We start from the raw sequence: 22,772 nt of genomic DNA, 5'->3' as shown, positions 1-22,772 counted from the left end.
ATACCAGGGATTTTAGATATTGGTTACTACTAGGGATTTAGACATTGGTCAATATCAGAGATTTAGACATTAGTTAATACCAGGATTTAGACATTGGTCCATACCAGGGATTTAGACATTGATCAATGCCAGTGATTTAGACATTGATCAATACCAGGGATTTAGACATTAGTTAATACCAGGAGTTAGACATTGGTCCATACCAGGGATTTAGACATTGATCAATGCCAGGGATTTAGACATTGATCAATGCCAGGGATTTAGGTTATGGTTAATACCAGGGATTTAGACATTGGTCAATACCAGGGATTTAGACATTGGTCAATACCAGGGATTTAGACATTGATCAATACCAGGAATTTAGAGTATGTTTAATACCAGGGATTTAGACATTAGTTAATACCAGGAGTTAGACATTGGTCCATACCAGGGATTTAGACATTGGTCAATACCAGGGATTTAGACATTGATCAATACCAGGAATTTAGAGTATGTTTAATACCAGGGATTTAGACATTGGTCAATACCAGGGATTTAGACATTGATCAATGCCAGGGATTTAGGTTATGGTTAATACCAGGGATTTAGACATTGGTCAATACCAGGATTTAGACATTGGTCAATACCAGGGATTTAGACATTGGTCAATACCAGGGATTTAGACATTGATCAATACCAGGAATTTAGAGTATGTTTAATACCAGGGATTTAGACATTGGTCAATACCAGGGATTTAGACATTGATCAATACCAGGAATTTAGACATTGATCAATACCAGGGATTTAGAGTATGTTTAATACCAGGGATTTAGACATTGGTCAATACCAGGAATTTAGACATTGATCAATACCAGGAATTTAGACATTGATCAATACCAGGAATTTAGAGTATGTTTAATACCAGGGATTTAGACATTGGTCAATACCAGGGATTTAGACATTGATCAATGCCAGGGATTTAGGTTATGGTTAATACCAGGGATTTAGACATTGGTCAATACCAGGATTTAGACATTGGTCCATACCAGGGATTTAGACATTGATTAATGCCAGGGATTTAGATTATTGTTAATATCAGGGATTTAGACATTGATCAATGCCAGGGATTTAGATTATTGTTAATATCAGGGATTTAGACATTAGTTAAAACCAGGATTTAGACATTGGTCCATACCAGGGATTTAGACATTGATCAATACCAGGGATTTAGATTATGGTTAATACCAGGGATTTAGACATTGGTCAATACCAGGGATTTAGACATTGATCAATACCAGGGATTTAGATTATGTTTAATACCAGGGATTTAGATTATGTTTAATACCAGGGATTTAGACATTGATCAATACCAGGGATTTAGATTATGGTTAATACCAGGGATTTAGATTATGTTTAATACCAGGGATTTAGACATTGGTCAATACCAGGGATTTAGATTATGTTTAATACCAGGGATTTAGACATTGGTCAATACCAGGGATTTAGATTATGGTTAATACCAGGGATTTAGATTATGTTTAATACCAGGGATTTAGACATTGGTTAATACCAGGGATTTAGATTATGGTTAATACCAGGGAGTTTAGACATTGGGGCTGAGCTATAAACAAATTCAGATTTTGTTTTCACGCATGGTATTTAAGGTATTAATATAAATATTTATTACCTCACCAGGCACTCATAACGGGGAAAATAAAAATCATAATTTCCCACTGAGAAATTATCATGCATTGGTCTAACGAACAATACTATTGGATGATTTGACGCTTACAAACCAATGACCTTGTCGGTACTAAATACGACGTCATCACGATTTGGCAAACACACACAATGACGCCATGTAGTTTAAAGAGTTTGTGTTTACGGCTGTCTGTTTTTGGTGTTAAATTTTTTTTTTTAAATGTAATTTTAATGCAATTCATTGTACCAGAATAAAGAGAACATTTGTTTTTGAAAACTATCTATGCACGTGATTAAATAACAAAGTTATAGCAATACTCAGAACACTGCGTAAAGTGGTTTAAATCGTTTCTGTACATGTACGTGCATGTGTGTCGAAAATAGCTCAGGTAATAAATAGAATATTAAACTCGGTACCAGTTATTATCAAATTTATGTCCCTCGTGAAATAATTTTCATTTGTCACTCGCGAAAGCTCGTGACAACTAAAAATTATTTCACTCGGGATATAAATTTGATAATAACTGGAAATTCGTTTATTATCCTCTATTTAACATAATCGGTATCGTATGCAATTTAGTAAAAGTATATGATACTTCTCAGATCACATACTTTCAGAATTTTATAACATTGCAAATTAAATGTCAATTAATCAGATCACGGCATTACGTTTCTTGACATGTAAGCAAGTGTACTACGGTGACACTCCAGAAACTGACGTATATCTCAACAGTCGTCAAACAAAAACATGTTAATAACAACTTTACATTGAAAGTTACCCAGTGTTCTGAAAACAAAACCAAAAAAAACCCACGTCATGCACTAGTTTATTTTTATGTAAGGATTTCTGACGCTGTTCCTATTCAAAACAACACCGCATCTTATATCCATACGTCATTTGAATATCGATTAATGGCTGACTAAAATTATAGTTGCATATTATACAGTTTATAAAAATACGCTGTATTAAGTTTGAGATTATATGATAGAGATTATTACCATTATTGTGTGCTTCGGTATCGTCAATATCATATATTAGGAATACAAATAATGTATTATGCTCGCCAGAGGCTTGCATAATAGTGTTTATTCCTAATACCGAAACACACAACGGTAATACTACTACTCAAAAGAATTTAAGGGTCAAAAATTTATAACCAAATAAGTTTCAGAGTGTATTAGATTGATGATGTAAACTACACCAAAATTTTTATTTATTGTTCCATATTTACAAAAACCCACAAATAAATGTCACTGTATACACGAAAGTCACATGAAATGTCAAAGTTGAAGGTTGTCAAACATGGATTTTACACATTAGAACATTCGTTTAATAGTGTGTGAATCCACCCCTGACGCGAATACACTCAACACATCGTTGCCTCATGCTGTTGATCAGACGTCTGAAGAACTCTTGGGGAATGGCCTGCCACTCTGCCATAAGAAGTTGACCCAGATCATGAAGGTTGGCCGGAGGGGCATGGTTATCCCGAACTCTCCTGCCTAATTCGTCCCAGGCGTTCTCTATTGGGGCCAAGTCAGGCGAATATGCTGGCCAATCCATCCTGGCGATACCTTGTTGTCTGAGAAAGTCCGTTACCACCCTGGCGCGGTGGGGTCTGGCATTGTCATCCTGCAGAACTGCCCCGCCGCCAATCTGCTGAAGGCCTGGGAGAACCAACGGCCGGATAATCTCATTCAGATAGCGGATTCCATTCAGATCGCCATCCACCACATAGAGGGGGTCCTGTGGTGGATAGAGATGCCGCCCCACACCATGACGCTGCCACCACCGAACCGGTGACGTTGTCTAACGTTAACGTCAGCGAAGCGCTCCCCAGGACGTCTGTAGACACGAACCCGACCGTCGTTGAACTGGAGACTAAACCTGGACTCATCAGTGAACATCACTCGACCCCACTGAACACGTTGCCACCGCAGATGAAGCGTGCACCAGTGACGTCTGGCCGTTCTGTGACGTGGTAGGAGTGGTGGTCGAACAGCCTGGCGACGGTAGCGTAGATTATTGGCTCTCAGACGATTGCGTATGGTTTGATCAGACACTCGAGTTCCAGTCGCAGTCCGCAGATTGTCACGTAATCGGCGTGCAGTGGTTGTGCGTTGACGTAGAGCCATATTGGTGATGTAGCGGTCCTCTCTATTTGTAGTGCTTCGGGGTCTTCCCGAACGTGGACGATTTCTAACAGAATTCGTTGCTTGGTACCGTTGCCACAGTCGGCCAACAACACTCTGACTGACACCAAGTCTCAGAGCAACATTTCTTTGCGTATTGCCATCCTGAAGCCAAGCAATAGCCCTTCCTCGATCTTCGATAGTCAGTTGACGTCGTACCATTGTCGAATTTGGAGTGTGCACCGTACACGAACGCAAGCTCCAATTATACGGAAATTCAGCATTGGGAACATGGAATACACGTGCAAAGCGTGCAAATGAAGCGCTTTGTAAAAAAGCAAGTTATGGGCACTTAGCAGACCTTTCGCGTTCGCCCTAATTTACGTGCAAATGTAAACATGTTTTCGCCATTAGAACTAGTCGACAGTGTCAATGACAGTGTATTTTAATTCATTTATGGGTTGCTTAGACCCACTTTCGTCAACATGGAACAATACCATGCGTGACATTATGGTCTAGCTAATATAACTGACATTCAGAAAATAATGTCGAAAATATCGTCTGACCCTTAAATTCTTTTGAGTAGTATATATACAGTCTATGTACTTGGTGAGCTTTTTCGAAATTACTTTTTTGTATGGGTTGTAGCTAGTGGCGAGTATTTTAAAAACACACTATTCCAGTGTCTATACCACGTGGAACCCCAGTACCATACGAATATTAAAAACGTTTAATTTTATTTTATATATAAAATATTCAATGAAACAGACTCGACCATTCCTTTAAACCATGGTTAATAAAAGGGCATAATGAGCCCTTAGTAAGGGTTAAAGTTTGTTTGTTTAACGACACCGCTAGAGCACAATCATTAATTAACCGTAGACTATCAGTTGTCAAACATTTGATAATTCTGACACGTAGTCTTCAGAGGAAACTAGCTACGTTGATGGGGAGGGTGTGCTAGCAGCAAGGGGTCTTCTATATGTACTTTCCAACATATAGGACAGCACATACCACTATCTTTGATGTAGCAGTCGTTGGGCATTTGAACCTTAGTAATTTTGCTATACTGTTTGACACGTATATAGTTCATGTAATAGTTCTAGAACTGATCTAATCATAGTTCGTTGATTTCACTTGAACTTTTACATTTCATATTAAGTGTTTGTATTGTATAGAAGCTTTAGGCCACAAACACATAAATATTATCAGTTTAATGTCGAGATTTGATATTTCCGGCAAGTCACATATTTGTAATAAATAACAAAACAGAGTAAATTTAACACTGATGGCCCCAGACTGCGTATTGAACTTGGACGACAATTGATCGGTGAAGTGGATGTTTTGTCATTTCCTAGAGGGTACTGGCGATTATTGTCTTCTTCCGGTATTTCGAATTATCTTCATTGTGTGTCGGCAGTGTTATCGATTGCTTGGGTCTGTCTGCAATCACGCATACACCGAGTGTTTTTATCGATTGGTTGGTATCAGTGTTGCACTTGAAACGGAAGTGAAGTACAAATATAATGGCTACACGTTATGCCACTACCAGCCTCTGTGGTCTAGTGGTTAAGTCATCTGTTCCCGGGTTGGTATCCCAACCCACGACTTATCTGGTATGTGGGTATTTTATAAAATTAGTCTTCACCTGGCCATTTTCTCCGCTGTTAAAGAAGCAGCATGAGACGAGATGAATGTGATACTTTACTTTAATCATGACTCTTTTAAAACACTTTATGTCGGTTTCTTTTCTTTTCTTCCTATGATCATTTATATGTTCTGGTGTTGGGTTGTTTGGGTTGTATGTTTGGTTGGTTGGTAGGTTGGTAGGTTGAGTTAATGCGCGCGTGCATGCGAGCGTGTGTATTTTGTTTGGGTTTGTTTTGTTTATACTCTGACGTATAAAAATGTTCATAAATATTGTTTAAAAAAAATAAATACCATCGTTATCATGTAAATCGGCATGGTAATGAATTTATAAACATTCGAAATAAGCAGTTGTTCATTTGTCCTGACTGATAAAAATGTATTCGGATTATCTCATTGTACCTCAGTGGTTGTTCAGTGGACAAGTAAATATTTACAAAGCAGTAGATTTGTGAAAAAACTTATCTACTAATATTTCTATCACTGTTCAGGGGTCGAAATTGCCTGAAATTCTTGCCGGTCCGAATGAAAACCTGCCGGACCAAACATGATTGACTCAAACTAATGTGTGAATTTTTTATGTAAAACAATTGTCTGTCCGACGGGACGACAAGCAAAAAAGGATTCGGACCATGGCGAAATAAGCCGGCCAAGACCGGTCGGGACGGCAGTATTTCGACCCTGCTGTTTATATAGTGTGATAAACTAAGAATGGCCGTTACGGGATTCCATACAGACTACTGTGTATTCCGTTTAGCAATAAATGACTCACACCTCCGGGGGAGATGAGAGAAAACAGTCTGTGGCAGGTAGTGCTGATATTGTTTTGTCAACAGGTCATGTTGGTCGCCGCTGTATGCATGGGATCTAGTGTAAACTTGTATTTTTGCTACATTTTGATAAATCGGTTTTCAGTTTCTTTGACTCAAAACGTAAAAAGGAAAATGTCTGAAACTCTCATCTGGGTTCCTCTAGTTCTACTTCTTTACTGACTGCGTGAGGATTAAGCGAGTGAACTAGAAAATGTGGCATGCAATTTAGATAACTATGCGTATTTTAGATGTGACCGTGATTAAACACTGCATCTACTTGAAACAATAACGTGGATGGTCAATGGTTAAATAAAGAAAAATATATAATGGGTCCTGCTGCTTTAATACTGTTAATACGCCACTGTAACCACTGTATATAAATAAACATAAAAGTCTAGCTTGCCCCCCCCCCCAGCAGAAATTATCACACACACACACACACACACACACACACACACACACACACACACACACACACACACACACACACACACACACACACTCACACCTCTATTAGCCATTGTGTCCCAGTTCTCACTGCAGATAGCATTCCGACGGACCTGAACCAAGATGAGAGATAATATATGCAATACTCCTGAGGGTCTTCTAACATAACAGACATATTAGGCACTATCTAACTAAATATTTGTTTCGGGTCCGCCGAATCTCAAAAAGGATGCGTGTGCACAATAAAGAGGAGAGGTCAGGATGTAGCCCGGAGTTAAACCGCTTGCCTGATGCGCGGTCGGCCTAAGATAGATCCCCGTCGGATGACCCATTGGGCTATTTCTCGTTCCAGCTAGTGCACCACGCTAGTATATCATAGGCCATGGTATATGCTGTCCTGTCTGTGGAAAGATATTTTGCCACTAATGAAAACATGTAGCGGATTTCCTCTGAAAACAACACATCAAATTACCCAATCTAATTAAAATTAGCTCCACTATTACATGTGGTTCTAACAGCAGCCAGTTGTAGCTCATGTCCACCAATCAAAATCTTATTTGCAGAATCATGCCAGTGATTTAAAAATAATTTGAAAACATTCCCAATTATCCTGAGGGTATACGACATGTTTCGTGTGAATTACGAATGCCTTAAAACATGTTTTATTTTATAAAATAAATAATTTGTAATGTAAAACTGAAGACTGATTTAGTTTTTAGTTTTTTTAATAAATAAATAATTTGTAATGTAAAATTGAAGACTGATAACCCATCCCGTACGTATTGGTATGGTTCGCTGTTCTGCGGCCACTAAAATAGACTCGCCCGATATTTTTAGAATTTGTATGCTCCCAAATAACGTTATAAAAGGCGAAGTGTGATTGGTCAATATTTAAATTATTATTTACAGACAAAATGTTATTTGGACATTGGAGACTACGCAGTGTTGTTAGCAATCTGATTAAAATTAGTTCTCCTGGTCTAAATAAGGCATTCGTAATTCACATGAAACATGTCGTATACCCTCAGGATAATTCGGAATGTTTTCAAATTACTTTTAAATCATTGGCATTATTCTGCAAGTAAGGTTTTGATTGGTGGACATGAGCTTCAACTGGCTGCTGTTAGATCCACATGTAATAGTGGAGCTAATTTTAATTAGATTGCAAATTACCAAACGTTTGACATCCAATAGCCAATTATTAATATATCAATATGCCCTAGAGGTGTCGTTAAACAAAACAAACTTTAACAATAAAGAAAATAGCAAGTTCATTTTAAATATACCAATAATTTATAGATGTTTTTAATAAAATATTTAGCACTGATAGTTTGCTGAAATAGTTATGAATAGAAACATGAACATGCTGTATAGATTTTTTGTACGAAACCATGGATGCAAATTGGAAACGTGCTCCGGATTGGAACCATGACATGGTCTTAATATGAAGCTTTATTACGACTGCTCGCTCCGATAGTCGCGTAGCTGTTACCAGCGACAGAGATTGTTATTAATCCCGAGAAGTTGATTTCTGTCCTGATTGTCTGTCAAAATAAGGAATAAAACTGTGATGTGTGGTGTAAATATCTAGAAAATGACATTAATGTCAGTCTGAGTAATAGCAATAAATATATATCAATGATATGTCGTTATTGGTTGCAGCTGGTCCACAGAGGATCACGATGAGATGGAGGGAGAGGAACTAGTGGTGTGGTGGTTAAGCCACCGGCATTAAAGTGACAGATCCTAGTTTTTAAAAACTACATGGTGTATTTCTTACTGTTAGACATCACTTGCATGTTATTGTTTAGATTATCCATTTCCGTACATTCAAAGTGTTTCTGGTCATCCTGGTGTTTGTAATAGCATGAAATTCATTTTTCATAATTCTAAAAACGCACATACCTCTGAGAAGTAACGGTTATGGAGATGAACTCTAGTATGCTTTTCCCCCGTTTCAACGCAACAGACTCTTGTTTTAATACATTGTAACTTTATCCAGATGTATTACACGTTTATAGATTAATCAATCTTAGAGTCCATTTTTAAGAGTTGAAACTAGGTCTCATGGTTCAGTCCACACCTCGGTATCCGCTTTGAACGACTCAAATGGGGACTCGTGTAAGACCACTACGCTGAAATGCTAAACACTGACAACTAATCATTACATGTAGTGTGTCTCGACAATACGTGCTTCAACTTTCAATGATAAGAGCAACAACAACAACAACATCAATAAATGAATAAATGAATAAATAAATAAATAAATAAAATGCATTGAAATTACAAGTTTTCATGTTATTTCAGTTCAAGGGAAGTCAGTTTCCAAAATTATAAGTACATATTATAGTGCTACAATTTGAACAACAGTGTTTAGGATAGGGTAGGATGTCATATTAACATGCCTATATCTAATTAAGAATCAGGCTCAACCCTACTTTTGTAATAACAAATAAAGGTTTGCTGAAAATGTTACAAATAAAAAAAATATATTAAACTAGAATAATAATATAGTGCTTGGTTGACAGCAATCATGCGTAAAATAAGTTTTATTATCATTTTATCACTTGTAACCCATCCGCAGTATTATTAAAGCAAGCCATAAAATATATAACTCTTGGATCTTTGCTAACCAGGCATCGACTTGACTTTATTCACTAAAAAACACAGTGATTTTATTGTTTACTGAAGTGAAAACTGTCTCCTGGGAATTGCATTCATTTACTATAGCCCAGTGGTAAAGCGCTCGCTTGATGCGCGGTCGGTTTGGGATCGATCCCCATCAGTGGGCCCACTGGGCTATTTCTCGCTCCAGCCAGTGCACCACGACTGGTACATCAAAGGCCGTGGTATGTGCTATCCTGTCTATGGGATGGTGCATATAAAAGATCCCTTGCTGCTACTCGAAAAGAGTAGCCCATGAAGTGGCGACAGCGGGTTTCCTCCTTCAATATCTGTGTGGTCCTTAACCATATGGCTGACGCTATATAACCGTAAATAAAATATGTTGAGTGCGTCGTTAAATAAAACATTTCCTTTCTTCCTTCATTTACTTATTTTGCTTTAGATCTTACAATTCAGGGACATGAATTTTATTTACAATTTTAGTGGCTGTGTTTATTTGGAGGATGGATATTCAAACATGTTGAAGACATCCATAACGTCTTAGACATTTACTAGTGAAACATTTTGCTTTCTCGTTAAGTTGACAAAGTTAAGCATAGATGAACTGAACCAGTCATTATTTGTTCTTAAGCTGAACCATGCGAAATACATGTTCAGTATCAGAGTTAAAATTAATGTTTGGTTTTTTAACGACACCACTAGAGCACATTGATTAATTAATCATCGGCTATTGGATGTCAAACATTTGGCAATTCTGACACAGTAATCAGAGAAAACTCGCTACATGTTTCTTAATGCACCAACGGATCTTTTATATGCACTTTCCCACAGACAGGAAAGCACATACAACGGCCTTTGACCAGTTGTGGTACACTGGTTGGAACGAGAGAAAACCCAAACCGAGGTAGTTCGATTCTGCGACGCAAGCACCTCTAGCGAGCACTCAACCGACTGAGCTTTTAATTTGTTTCATTTCAATTTATTTTCGTGTTTATATCCAATTAAGGTTCAATCACGCTGTTCTGGGCAAACACCTCAGCTATCTGGGCTGGCTGTCCAGGACAGTCGGTTAGTTGTTAGTTGTTAGTGAGAGAAATGATGGTGTAGTGGTCTTAGACCTACCAACTGAGTCGTTAAAACTCGCTCAGGGTGTAAGCCGGTACCGGGCTGCGAACCCAGTACCTACCAGCCGTATGTCCGATGGCTTAACCACCACACCACCTCGGCCGGTCGACTGAGCTAAATCCTGCCCCCAGTATCAGAGGGTTCCCATGATGTACTATGTATCGGATGATTTGGTTCTGCCTCAGTGGATCCATAGCTGACATTCCCCTACCATCCAGGGGGCGAGATGTAGCCCAGTGGTAAAGCGCTCGCTTGATGCGCGGTCGGTTTGGGATCGATCCTCGTTAGTGGGCCCATTGGGTTATTTCTCGCTCCAGCCAGTGCACCACAACATGTACATCAAAGACCGTGGTATGTGCTATCCTGTCTATGTGATGGTGCATATAAAAGATCCCTTGCTGCTAATCAAAAAGAGTAGCCCATGAAGCGGCGACAGCGGATTTCCTCCCTCAATATCAGTGTGGTTCTCAACAATATGTCCGACGCCATATAACCGTAAACAAAATGTGTTGAGTGCGTCGTTAAATAAACAATTTCCTTTCCTTTCCTCTTCCCATCCAGTACATCGTGGTGGTTTTCTGTATGTGGGGAAATGTGCCGGTATTATAAAAAACTCGGGGATGGATCTAGCTCAGTCGGTAGAGCGCTCGCTTTGGGTGCTTAGAGTGATGGATGCATTCCATTCCAATATTTATTTACATGCTCACGAAGGTTTCAAGCATGTCTGTCCTGGGCATAATCTCTGGCCTTTGCCAGTGACTAAGTCCAGGACAGAAAAGGGTGGGGGATAAGTTTGAGGTGGGCAGATTTTGGAATAAGAATTTAGTTGTGTCCAGCGACTGCGCGGACCGACTAGTAGACACCGAAAATGGGTCGTGTTCTGACTGGCTGAATTTCGATTCCTTCGGGTCTAACTAGAAAAAGCTAAAGTATACTGAGACTAACTGCACCTAACATCATGTCCGGACTAAGAATTTAAACCCAAAAATAAGTTTGACTGCTCGGCCAAAAAGGTTTTAAGGTGATTTGAGCAATTGAACGGGCGCCAAAGTAAATTGCGTTGGACTATTTATAAAAAAATAAACATAGAGATTTTGAAACTCGATCGAAAACGCCAGCTTTGTCCCCCCCTGGGTCGTCCCTAGCACTGGTTTCTTCCTTCTTCTTCCTCTTCCGGTCCCCCCTTTCCTCTTCTGTGGAGGCGGGTCCCCGTACACCAAAGTCACGGTCGCCCGTGACCCGGTGTACGTGACGCGAAACTCCAACATAGAGCCGAAGCTGGCAATCAGTCCCCCCAGGTGGGGGGGTAGCTCAAGAGCGCAGGTAGACACGTCCACCTTCATCGAAAGACAGCCGGAGATGGATGCAATCATCTCGCTGGACCCATTCTCTAGTTGGATTGTTGCGTCCTAATCAGTGAGCCATGACTAGAATATTAAAACCCGTGATAAGTGCTGTCCTGTCTGTGGGAAATACATATTAAAGATATCTTCCTGCTTTTGAAATAACGGGTTTTCTTCGAAGGCTACGTGTCAGAATTACCAAATGTTTAACCTCCATTCATCAATGTGTTCTAGTAGAGTCGTTAAACTAAACAAACTGTAACTTTTATAAGAGATCCCTTGTTGCTATTTAGCAGTGTATTTCGTCTTGTCCTTGACCAAATGTTACATATCTGAATGCTGTGCTAAGATGTCGTTAAATAAATATTCTCTTTTCTTTCTTCAGACTGAACATAAATCTATGTACAATGGCCATATCAAAATAAATCTCAACTTCTATATCATTTCCATCAAACGTTCTACCTTTCCGTTGTGACCTTTCATTACTATACAATCTGCCCGTCTCAACGAGCAATTGGGGAGAAGAGACACGGAAAACATTTTAGGATAATACTAGCCTCCAGTAATGCATACCCTGTCGAATTCGTTAGGCCGCGTGTAAAGCAGATTAGATGGAAACCGCATACTTTGCGGACTGATACTGATAAATCCCTGCGATTGTCATTCGGACTGCGGCCGTCTTTGTTTCTCGCAATTAATGACAAGAGTCAGCTATCGATTAGCTGGGTTAATACCCCGGTCGATGGACAGGAACCTTCATCTCCATTAACTGACGCTATCGCCGGCCACATTGATCGGCTGCGTTCTTGTCTGGCCGTCCTCGTCTGATCGCTGTTGTCTTGGCGCGAATTTTTTGGTCGTTCGTCTGCACCAATATATCACAGCTGTCTCGGAAATGATCACCAAAACATCCTTGTTGTGCACAGTACTGGGGCATCTGGGATGTTAGGTGGTAGATTTTGATAAATGAAAAGAGGGAAAGAAGAAACAGGGAGGGGGAATCTGACGAGGAAAATGGTAATTGAGAAAGAAACATTCTGTTTTTGCTATAATCTTTTAAAGAAGCATATTCAAAATTTGATGTTTTCTTGTACTAAGGCTGTGAATTTAAGTCCACATACCATCGTCGTGGAGCCCTTGTTATAATGATACTTAAAGGCAAACTCGCACGGACGACGTGACATGAAATAAACACTTTGTGTACGTTTCTCTTTAACTAAAGCTCGCTAGCAAACGTCCATTGTGCGAAGATTTTAAACAAATAGCGTTAAATAAACCTGAACAAAACTGACTGGAGTCTTCAGAGAAAACCTGTTACAATTTTCTGTTAGCAGCAAAGGATCTTTTAATTGCAGTATTTCGACAGGACAGCACATACCACGGCCTTTGAATACCAATCGTGGGGAACTGGTTTGGATGGGGAAAACACAGAGAATTGTTTCACCGAGGGGATTCGATCCTTCGACTCACGCATATCAGGCCAGCGCTCTACCGACTAAGCTAGATACTTTCCCCACTGCCACTAAATTCTGGATGGAGCGTTATAGTTGTTTATGTGATAGTCGAGAATTTATTATTAACCAAGGATTATTCAATAAATCATCGAGATTGCCTTGGTTACTCGAAATCGTTAAACAATTTTCTGCCGTCTGGGATAAAAGATAGGCTTTTCCATTAAGAATGGAAAATAAATCTGTCTAGGGTATAGAAGCAATTTGGTGGCTCCCACACTCTTTCTGTTGATCTCAAATGGAAATTCGTCGGGTTATTTATGTAAGTGAGTTTCTTTTAGACCGTCCACTTTGCAAGCGACATCAGGATGCACGGATCCAGCTCCAGTGATATTTTCTGATTTGAAAATATTATCTTTCAGGTTCAAGGACGGTGTTTATGAGAAGTGCTTATGAGCGCTTCTTCTGTACAATATTAGTGCCCTACCGGTCCAACCGGAGGGGACTACAGTTTTGTCACCGTTCTTCTGTCTATCTGGTTGGTTGTCTGTCTGTCTGTCTGTCTGTCTGTTTCACATACAGTTTTCCTTACTTGAAATTCTGTATATTGCTTTATAATTACTGTTCTACATCAAGTTTGATTTACCCATTTTTGACATAGTTATAGCCCTTTAATTTAGGAGAAACGAAAATTTTATTTCTGGACTTTTTTTTATCCGCAATGCCTCAAAATACTCAGCAGAAATTTTGTGTATAGGTTTCATTTTCATGGCGATTTACCCATTTTTCGCAGAGTTATGGCTCTTGAACTTAAAAAACCCGAAAATGTGTGGGTTCCTTGTAGGGAACATGTATTGCTTTAGCAGTACTCTCAGAATGCTTGTTTTTTTATGTTTTCATAAACTACCATTCATTTGGTGCCTAACCAATAGTTATGAGACAGAGAGAGAGAGAGAGAGAGAGAGAGAGAGAGAGAGAGAGAGAGAGAGAGAGAGAGAGAGAGAGAGAGGAGGGAGGGAGGGAGAGAGAGAGAGAGAGAGAGAGAGAGAGAGAGAGAGAGAGAGAGAGAGAGAGAGAGAGAGAGAGAGAGAGGAAACCGCCACATAGGCTACTCATTCTGGTTGGAGGGGAGGGGATGTCCTCACTGCCCTGCAACCTATTGTACCTCAAGCGAGAGCTCTACCAACTGAGCCAAATCCCATCCTCTCTACTGAAAATATTACATTATACTAATATGTTGTGTGGAATAGTGATGGTTCCAGTTAGTTTGTGGCAATCGCGTCCATTCTAAAGTTGTGGAGGTGAAAAATCGATTCAATTAAAGATGCTTTTCTCGCATTCATGTTACATTCAGCTTTTCAAACGTTAATGGCGAATAATGGCGAAGGCAAAATAATGTGAATGATCTATTATAAATGGTTATTAAATGTTTATGTTTTTTTATAATTCCAATCGATAAATGTTCTGTTGTTATAAATGTTTCGATTGGTCCAAATAATATTATGTGATTTAAAAACCCGACGTACATAGCTGCATGAATCTCAGTTGTGCACTACTTTGGGCAATGCTTAGAAAACAAAACAGATCGTTTCAATTGTTCCTTTATTTCAAATTAATAAAATGACTGTTTTCGTTAGTTAATATTAATGTATGAAAGAATGTGAGAAACCCCTCATTCAGCAACTGTCGGAAAAAGCCGAACCACGGAATGGGATTCCCCTTATTCCGTGTATTAGTTTCCTGAAGAAAGAATCTAATTGTGATTTCATAGTATCTTATATTAATGAAGTTATTATTCTTTATGGAAGTATAAACATTTTACATGATAATTTTTGACGATCATACATTGTTTAAATCTGTTCTGTGGTTCATACTTGCATGAACGTCAAAAATGATCAGGTTCAATTTATAAATTGTATAGTTCGAGATTGCAGCTTTAAGAACAGTCAAGGATACTAGCATGCATTTAAACATCGATTTCCTGACACGTCGTTGATGCGTATCTACATCTATTCCATATTTATAGAATAGTTTGATTAAATCAAATACTGTGCTTAAATCAATTGCATTGCCATCAAATAATGACATGTTCATTGATCAGTCTTTTGATAAAATTAATTACCTGTTCACAGAGCATGACCGTAAAGAACATTGTATATCTGTCTCTATAAACTGACTTCTGTTTTGACGACCGACCTGACAACCAACGTAGCAACATTAAAGGCACATAACCTGGTGTAAACAGCCGCTATAGTAATACATATAGGTTAACGGTACATATTCTTTAATACATGCAAACATTACACTAATGCTTTCTTTCTGTATGGATTAATGGATTACTCGTTAGTCACGTGTGAAAATTAAGGATGCAGTTTAAATCATAATATTTAAAAGAAGTCCCTGTCTTTAAACCATCTAATTTTAAAAACAATGTTAAACGTGAAATATTAATATAATTACGCATACGTTTTTTAAGTTTATCAAATTCTTCTTCTTCTTCTTTTTCTTCTTCTGGGTTCGACAGTTTCACAATCACAACATATGGGATGTGTGAGTTCTGACAAATATCAAAACTACTATTTAAAAAAAGTGGAACATGTAATCTGATATAAACATTTTTAAAAACCAGACAAATATATGGGATTTGTGAACTATTACAATCACAAACACATTGTGGCGAGCGAAGTTAATAGGTGGTCGAGTCATGTTCCCTCGGAAAATATATTTAAAAAGAAGAAGATTCGCTTGAGTGGGTTGAAATATAAAAAACACACACACACGCACGCACGCACACACGCACACACAGCCGCCTGATGTATGAGCTACAATAAATACTTAAATAACTACAAACGTGTAGAGTGTGAGAGCTACTACAAATGGAATGTGTCATTTATGACATACATGTATATCAAACAGCCACAAATATATAGAATGTGTAAGTTATGACAAATATCAAACAATCGTAAACATATGGGGATGTGAGCTAGTACAGATATCAAACAGTTACAAAACATGTGATGTGTCAATCAAGATTTCAGATTATTAATAGTGGTATAGAATATGTTATTTTCTTTACACGTATCACTAAACACTGAAAGCTGAGCGTCTAGTATAGCGCTTGCACGAGTTAGTATTTATTAGTAAATAGGGGGCGGGACGTAGCCCAGTGGTAAGGCGCTCACTTGATGCGCAGTCGGTCTAGGATCGATCCCCATCAGTGGGCACATTGGGCAATTTCTCGCTTCAGCCAGTGCACCACGACTGGTACATCAAAGGCCATGGAAAGAAAGAAATGTTTTATTTAACGACGCACTCAACACATTTTATTTACGGTTATATGGCGTCAGACATATGGTTAGGACCACACAGATTTTGAGAGGAAACCCGCTGTCGCCACTACATGGGCTACTCTCTCCAATTCCCACAGGCAGGATAGCACAAACCATGGCCTTTGTTGAACCAGTTATGGATCACTGGTCGGTGCAAGTGGTTTACACCTACCCATTGAGCCTTGCGGGGCACTCACTTAGGGTTTGGAGTCGGTATCTGGATTAAAGTCCTCATGCCTCGACTGGGATCCGAACCCAGTACCTACCAGCCTGTAGACCCATGGCCTAACCACGACGCCACCGAGTCAAAGGCCATGGTATCTGCTATCCTGTCTATTGGATAGTGCATATAAAAGATCCCTTGCTGCTAATCGAAAAGAGTAGCCATGAAGTGGCGACAGCGGGTTTCCTCCCTCACTATCTGTGTGGTCCTTAACCATATGTCCGACGTCATATAACCGTCAATAAAATGTGTTAAGTGCGTCGTTAAATAAACCATTTCCTTCCTTCCTTCTTTTATTAGTAAATACTATTATTTAATGCGATATACTTTTAGAAAAGGACTTTTGTACAAGCTTAAACCTGACGTTTCTCGGTTTAAGAATTGAACAATATAAGCCTACCTGTAATTCCAAAAATGAATATAAACATATGGCTTACCCAGTGTTAAATATGTGTGACACCTTTAATAAATATTTTTATTTTTTATTTTTTTTATTAATAATAATTTACGTTTTGTTTGCTTTGTATTCTAGGTAGCCTACCGTACATGATCTAGAATTAAGTATCTGCAACGATCACCAGTAAGAAGAACTCAAAACATGTTTCGGCAGAATTGTTTAAATATATAATTGACTTTTATATTATATTGATTTTTTCCCCTTTGTCGTGTGTGTTCTGTTGTAAGAACTAATGTGTTTAAGTGGAGATAATAAAATATAAACATGTGTTCATTCGTTTTCGTTGATAGTTTAAATAGTTTGAGCAAACAAGAGTGTGATCCAACATGTTCGAGTCTTGTCTAAACCAGCAGTTAAAGACTTACGTATTGATTTACCGTTGTGTTTTGGATACTACACACAACACTAACACCATGGCATGATCGATTTAAACCCTATTGAATAGTTTTTTAAAAAGAAGCTCTATCTAACGCAAATCAATCTTGTTGTGTATTGTTGTTCTTTATTGCCTGGTATCATATTCTGTAGCCTGCAACGCACCATTTATGTACATATAATAGACGTGTACCCATACTTAGTAATGTTTGCTAATGCAAACACGGCCAAACAAAAGATAATCAATTCCAATAGTAACAGCTAGGTTTCATAGTTACGGACGTAGCCAATCAGGGACCAGATAACATTTTTGCGATGATCGTATCGAATGATGATTGGTTTGTTGTCATGGGCGTCAGTTATGCTCATGAGCGCAACTGCGCAATAAACGATGACAGCGACAATAATGTCAGGGTATAGTCACGGAAAAAAATAATAAAAAGAAGATAATGTTCAAAAAAAGAAAAGACTTCGGAATAAAGTTAGTGATAATGAAGCTACGTTTGAGCGAGAGGATCTGTCACAAAACCATATGTTAATGATATAGCGGCTGTCTTTATTATACGCTGCAACATTAAACTCTTGCTTTAACGCACCATTGGTAGACGTCCAAATGGAAATATCAAGGAAAGGTTAGTTTGTCTAAAGTGTCCATTATCACCGTCAGTAATTACCATAGTGAATCTGCTGCCATTTTGGGAACATTAATGCACGTATTAATATTTAATATTTATACAAGAGTAGTCCTATCTTGAGGTACGCAACATACATTGATATACATTATAGTAGTGTGCGCGACTGTGACCGTTATTAGGGCGACCACAGTTAATGCTGTGTTTTCTATTTCACTCTGGCCGGGCAAAAAGAAGAAACTTCTGCCACATACGTAACACACGCGCGCACACACACGCGCGCGCACACAGACAGACACACACACAAACACACACACACACACACACACACACACACACAGACAATTACACACCTAATATTAAACACATTACAGACATATACACAAACACACACATACAGTATATAAATAAGTACTGGTATGCATAATATATTCCCATCGCCCTACACCCGGTAAGTAAAAAGTAATGTAAGCAAATAAACACTGCCCGTTGAAGACAGCCGAGTTTTGATTCCTTTGGAGCAAAAGGTAAAAAACAACTGCTTTCTGTTGAGGCGCCATTTAATTATTTTCAAAGATACAGGGATAATTTCTGTCCCTCCGATCTTCCCAATGGAAGGTCGGTGCCACGAAAAACACACACTTAAACTGGGATGCCTTATAATAAAGCTGATATTAAGGAGACATTCATTTAAGGCACGTAGTCTGATTTTGGAAACCACTACACTGACACCTCAAAATTGATCATGCGACCAGTTTGGACTGACGAAGCGTATTCTGGATCACTGGCCTTATAACGTTTTTGTCAAATCCTTCACCCGTGATCAACACCGTATCTCTGTACAATGCGTAATATTTGTGGAGGCATTGTGTGTGTGTGTGTGTGTGTGTGTATGCGTGTGTGTGTGTGTGTGTGTGTGTGTGTGTGTGTGTGTGTGTGCGCGTGTATGTGCGTGTGTGTGTATGTCTGTGTGTATGTGTGTATGTGTTTGTATGTATGTGTGTGTGACCATGTGTGTCCGTGTGTGTGTGTGTGTGTCCGTGTGTATATGTGCGGATGCATTTTGTGGGTATAAGTGTGTTTAGGCTTTTCCTTTTTGTTGTTGTTTATAATTATTCGTTTTGTTTTGCTTTGTTTTGAAGGTATTCGTTTTTCCAGACATGTGCATGCTGATCTTAGTATAATATATCAAGACACAGAATAATCACAAACTGCTGAAGTATGCAGACATCAACATTCTAAACAAGGCACTGAACGTTAAACCACATTTATATTACATAGAATGCTATATTAGCCGTATGGAATTCTTTATAGTTAAAACAAAAACACGGGGCTCTGTTGTATTGACCCGCCTTCCATTCCTAGTGGGGCAGTTAACACCCAATATTTGACTGAATTGTGCACTTTTGGTTAAAAACATGAAACTTTGCACATACCTTGACTCATTATAAACATTTTCATATATGGTCCCAAGTCAGGAGCGCCCCTCGTGGTCAGGGAGGATCTACAAATGTCCCCACCCTCTTCTAATGGGATAGCTAACTCAAATATTGTTCACCCTTGGTTAAAACCATAAAACTTGGCATATATATATATACCTTGACCCATGTCAAACATTCTGAGATATGGACCCAATTTAGGAGCGCCCTCAGGGAGGATCTACAAATGTTCCCTACCCCATTTAGTGGAGCAGCTAAAAACAAAATTGTACACTTTTGGCTAAAAGTATGGACCTTAGCATATATACACATTGAATCATTACAAACATTTTCAGATATGGACCCAAGTCAGCAGAGCCCCCTGGTGTCCAGGGAGGATCTACAAATGTCACCCACCCCCTTTTAGTGGAGTGGCTAACAAAACAATTGTGCACTTTTGGTTAAAAGCATGAAACTTGGCACACACATACTTTGATCCATTATAAGCACTTTCTGATATGGACTCAAGTCAGCAGCGACCCCTGTTGGCCAGGGAGGATCTACAAATGTCCCTCACCCTTCCGTATATATATTTGTTAATAACTTGCAAGAACCTACATTCAAATGCATGATTTCATCCATTGTTACTGCTGCACCAATTCTAAATGTAATTGTGAATAGATGAGATGAACGCATGTACAGATTTGGGGTGTGGGAGTGCAGGATGAGCAATATTGTTGGTGTGGAGGATTTGTACTTTCGTGCCATATGCACACCAAATACATTATATATATCATGAAACATGTACGCATAGGTACCATGACGCATTACAAACAGTCATCAACAGCATCTGGTGATCGTGGGAGGATAACAAAAATGCCCCCACCCTCCCACTAGATGAATATTTATAAAATTGACAAAATATGAACACAAGATATTAAGTGGGAAAAGCTGCAACACTTATTGTGAGTCTTACCAGCTTTTTGCTTTGGCGTCATTCTGTTCTAGACAAGGCAAAGTTCCCTTGGGATATAGGGTAGTATAGTCACGGCATATATTACCCCGATTACGAATTGCAATATATAGCGCTAATTTCATATACCACTGCTCATGTATGCAGTTTCTTTCTTCGCTGTGTTTAGCTAGACTGGCCCAACTGAAAGCAGTTTGTATTTAGCTTGACGCTAAAAGATTAAGCTTAGTTTCCATAAAATATGTAACGCGCCTCGACGCAAACGAAAGAAACTTCAGAGACACATCCAGGTCGGGGGAAGGGGGGCGTGGACCCATCTCCATAAAAATATTCAAGTGCCCCTTTTTTATCCTCTTTTAACTTGTTTCGGCATTTGGGATTTTCTTTTGACAAGTTGGCCCTTTTTCCTTCCCCCTATATGGATCGATCCCTGAGACAGTCTGCGGCAGATTCACGATTAACCATATCAGTAGCCCCAAAATTGCTAAGTACGTGCATAACTTGGCTTACCTCATACAGTTGTGGTGATTTTAACTCTAAGATCGCTTCGTGGAACGGGTCACAGGTTAACAAATCTGTCGCAGTGTCATTCTGGAAACCAGATTTTACAGAATCGGCACAAACAGGAACACAGGCCAGGTTTGTATCAAGCCTGAACTAACTGCGGGAGTAGTAGGAAAGAATAAAGAATCGGAGCACAATATTCTGGGATTTATCCAGGCGTTCTGTGGGTTCCAACATAGGCCCCTTCCCAAAAGAAATAGTGCAGGCTGATATGTAATTCCGTAGGAAGCGTTACTGAACATTCCCAATTTCTATGCTAAATATTCATTTAATTATGTCTGTTGTAATAAATTAATTTAACAGTAGTGTACTGCATCATTTCATTTTCATTTAAACTTATCTTGGTCCTTATATCCAATTAAGGTTCAAGCACGATATCTTGGGCACACACCTCGGGTATCTGGGCTGTCTGTCCAGGACAGTGGGTTAGTTGTTAGTGGTTATTGAGAGAAGAGAGAATAATGGTGTTACACCTATCCATCGAGTCGTTAAAACTCGCTCTTGGTGGGAGCCGGTATCGGACTGCGAACCCAGTACCTACCATCCTTATGTCCGATGGCTTAACCATTGGCCTGAAGAAAAAAAAACATATCCCAAGTCCCATCTGGCCAGAGCCGGTTTAACCTAGTAGCACATATAGCACGTGTTACGGTCCTCGCGCTTCAGGGGTGATGTATACATTTATTTTCCCCAGTTAATTTTTCCCCTCTCCCCGAGGGGGTTGCAAAATATATATCCTGGAAAGAGGGACCCGCTGTTAATTGTGCTACAGGCCCCGCGGATCTTTAAACCGGCTCTGCATAAGACAGATTTGTTTTTCATCCAGACAACACAAGGTAGGCCCTACAATGAAACTAAAATAGCACTTGTTCGTATCCTCTACCCACCCATCACCCGCAAGTTACGGTCCTGGACCCAGATTTTCGAAAATATCTTAGCGCTACGATATCGAAAAACAGTCATAGGCATCCATGTGTACGTGATGCGTAATGCGTGATGCGTATTGGAACGATCACCGAGGAGTTCGGGAATTTACGCACCACGCATTACGCACTACGTATACATGGATTTCTGGCTTAATGCATGCGTCATAGTGACAACATACCTTACGACGGTTTTACGATATCGTAGCGCTAAGTTAGTTTTTAAAAGCTCTAGCCTGGTGGCTGGGAGTATTTTCAAATGTGCAGGGGATAACTGATTGTTGATGTTTGTTTTGTTTAACGACACCACTGGAGCACATTGATTAATTAATCATCGGCTATTGGGTGCCAAACATTTGGTAATTCTGACACGTAGTCATCAGAGAAAATCTTTTACATTTGTTCTAATGCAGCAAGGGATTTTTATATACTTTCCCACAGATAGGACAGCACATACCACGGCCTTTCATATACCAGTCGTGGTGCACTGGTCGGTCAGCTGATGGATCGGTGGTTTGCGAAGATGTAGGACACTCCAACCCTGACTTCTTGTCGAATTGTCGCACTTTCTTCTACATAACTGTCTTGCAATGCGTAATAAATGTGTAAAGCCAA

The 22,772-nt window shown here is 39.3% G+C and overlaps 1 long non-coding RNA gene across 1 annotated transcript in view; it reads left to right on the top strand.

The window, feature by feature from the left end:
* Nucleotides 1-17,543, top strand: part of LOC121371610 — a 98,652-nt gene extending 81,109 nt beyond the window's left edge. The window contains exon 2 of the long non-coding RNA XR_005957811.1: nt 17,348-17,543. This is a non-coding gene — a long non-coding RNA (uncharacterized LOC121371610). The remainder of the gene's footprint in view (nt 1-17,347) is intronic.
* The last annotated feature ends 5,229 nt before the right edge of the window (nt 17,544-22,772 follow it).

The sequence above is a fragment of the Gigantopelta aegis genome, chromosome 4 (assembly GCF_016097555.1).
Source record: "Gigantopelta aegis isolate Gae_Host chromosome 4, Gae_host_genome, whole genome shotgun sequence".
In the NCBI taxonomy this organism is placed as follows: domain Eukaryota; kingdom Metazoa; phylum Mollusca; class Gastropoda; order Neomphalida; family Peltospiridae; genus Gigantopelta; species Gigantopelta aegis.
The sequence above is the reverse complement of the archived record's forward strand: the minus strand, read 5'-3'. Positions and strand labels throughout refer to the sequence as shown.